Below are 2,879 nucleotides of genomic sequence, written 5' to 3'. Positions count from 1 at the left end.
CAGCCAGGAGTAACCCCTGAGCACCTCCGGGTGTGACCCAAAAAAAAAAAAAAAAAAAAGAAAAAAAAAAAAGAAATAATTAAGGGAGTCGGACAGATAGCATGGAAGTAGGGTGTTTGCCTTGCATGCAGAAGGACGGTCGTTCGAATCCCGGCATCCTATATGGTCCCTCAAGCCTGCCAGGAGCAATTTCTGAGCATAGAGCCAGGAGGAATCCCTGAGCGCTGCCGGTGTGACCCAAAAACCAAAAAAACATAAAATAAAATAATAATTAAAGTGCTCGCTTCAGCAGCATGTATACAAAAATTGAAATGATACAGAGAAGATTACCTGCGTGATGGTGACACGCAAATTCATGAAGTGTTCCATATTTAAAAAAAAAAGAAAGTAAGAATTAAGGTAAAATAAGGTAATATGGTTAGGGTTCTGATCTGGGCAAAACTTAATTTCAGTCTCCACAAGACATCCAGTCTGTGTATTAACTTTTTGTATTTTGGATTGTACCTCGCAGTGCTCAGGGGATCATCTGGTGCCAGGGAGTGAATTCAGGGTTCCTCTTCCAAAGTATGACCCTTTGCTTTATTTTGTGGCTGTGTGTATGTGTGTGGGGAAGAGTGTTAGTGTCTATTCTTCTCTATAAAAAAAAACAAAAACACAGGCAGTAGGAGATGATATGACAGGGAGAGGAGGAAGTTCTCAAGGTGGTGTGCATGCTTCCAGGCCAAGTACTAAAACTGTCAGCCCCACAGCCCACTAGGGTATCATGGGGAGGGGATCCTGGGACCCAAGCTTGCTGGGGAGGCTTCCTGACCCCACAACAACAACAACAAACTAAAAACTTGAGCTCAGACAGTTTTAAACTTCAGTGATTTTATTTTGTCTCCCCAATGGGTATTATACCTATGATCTTCATTCATTTTATCTAGGATAGGTCTTCTTTTGACAAAGGACTGTTTGTTATTAAATATGGAGGATTCACACTTATTATACACAGTCATATGTTGTTTAATGAGAGGGATTTGTTCTCAAAAGTGTGTCATGAGGTGATTTTGTCACTGTGTAATTTCACATCCTAGAATAAGCTGACTACATACCTCGGGGCTAAACCATGAATGCCTGTAATGAAATGTGTGTGTGTGTGTGTGTGTGTGTGTGTGTGTGTGTGTGTGTGACTTACATATAGTATTCAGAATGACTAAATCAATTATAGTCTTCATCTAGTTTAAAGTTCTTGTGTATCTTCCTGATTCTATCCCTTTTCCTTTCCTCTTAAAGGAAAATTGGTGCTTAATGTTTTTTTGTTTCTCTTTTGTTGTTGTTATTTTTTTTTACTGTTTGTCTTTTGTAACTTTATTGCAATATAATTTTTGATAGGTTCTGAAATTGTATAAATTGCCTCTTACTGCAAGTATTTTTCTACAACTGACTTTTGGAGGGGCGCCTAGTGATACTGGGGGCTACCTCCTGCTCCGTGCTTGGGGACCTATCCAGTGACAAGGATGGAACTTGGGCCTCCTGGATGCAAAATATACACACTAGCTGTTTGAGTTAGCTCTTCAGCCCCATGACTGACTTTTTTCACTTGACATTCTGTTCTTGAAATTAATCCAAGTTATTGTGTGGGTTTAATGTTTTAATAAATTTCCATGTATTTTAATATGCCAAAATGTGTATGTGAGTATGTTGCTGAGAACTGAGCCCAGAATTTCACATGAAAGGCAGCAGTTCTGCCACTGAACCAAATTCTAGGCCTCAAAGATATAATATTATAGTCCATTTAAAATGTGGTGTTTTGGAGGCAGGAGCAGTGGCGCAAGCAGTAAGGCGTCTGCCTTGCCCGCACTAGCCTAGGACAGACCTGCAGTTCGATCCCTCAACATCCCATAGGTCCCCCAAGCCAGGAGTAACCCCTGAGCATCACCAGGTTTGGCCCAAAAACAAACAAATAAACAGAAATAAAATAAAATAGAATTTTGTGTTTTAAAAGCTATTTATATTTTATTGGCATGATTAGTTTTTCTCTTATGGTGATTCCTTTAAGTCTTTTTATTTAGTTATAGGGTTAGGATTTACACAGTTATTGATAGTTGAGTTTCAGACATATAACATTTCAACACAAATCTCACCATCAGTGTCAATTTCAGCGCCAGTGCTCCCATAATTCATCATCCCATATTCTCTAGCCCCTCACCCCCAGCCTGCTACCTTGACAAGAACATTACAAAGTTTGGTGGTTATAGCTTAGATCTTATGTTTTCAGTGATAACACCTATTTTCAATGTGAATAACCTTTACCCCCCCCCTTTTTTTTTTTTTTGGTTTTTGAGCCACACCTGTTTGATGCTCAGGGGTTACTCTTGGCTATGCACTCAGAAATCACTCCTGGCTTGGGGGACCATATGGGACGCCGGGGATCGAACCACGGTTCATCCTATGCTAGCGCATGCAAGGCAGACACCTTACCTCTAGCGCCACCTCTCCGGCCCCACCTTTACCCTTTTAAAGATTTTATATATACTTCTTTTTTTTTTTTTTTTTTTTTTTTTTTTTTGGTTTTTGGGCCATACCCTGTGACGCTCAGGGGTTACTCCTGGCTATGCGCTCAGAAGTTGCTCCTGGCTTCTTGGGGGACCATATGGGACGCCGGGGGATCGAACCGCGATCCGTCCTAGGCTAGCGCAGGCAAGGCAGGCACCTTACCTTCAGCGCCACCGCCCGGCCCCTCTTTTTTTGTTTTTTTAGTCACATATTTTTTATTGTGACTGAAGTTCATTACACAGAATTATTTACAGTACATAGTGACAATGAATAAAGGGCTTTCCACCACCAATGTTGTTCTCCCTCCACTCCTGTTCCCAGCTTGTCTCTCACATATCCCT

General features: G+C 41.0%; 1 pseudogene; it reads left to right on the top strand.

Annotated features, from left to right (window-relative positions):
* The first annotated feature begins 276 nt into the window (after positions 1-276).
* LOC126026909 (uncharacterized) lies at positions 277-375 on the top strand (annotated as a pseudogene).
* The last annotated feature ends 2,504 nt before the right edge of the window (positions 376-2,879 follow it).

Source organism: Suncus etruscus, chromosome 13 (assembly GCF_024139225.1).
Source record: "Suncus etruscus isolate mSunEtr1 chromosome 13, mSunEtr1.pri.cur, whole genome shotgun sequence".
NCBI lineage: Eukaryota > Metazoa > Chordata > Mammalia > Eulipotyphla > Soricidae > Suncus > Suncus etruscus.
This window is presented reverse-complemented; position numbering and strand designations above follow the sequence as displayed.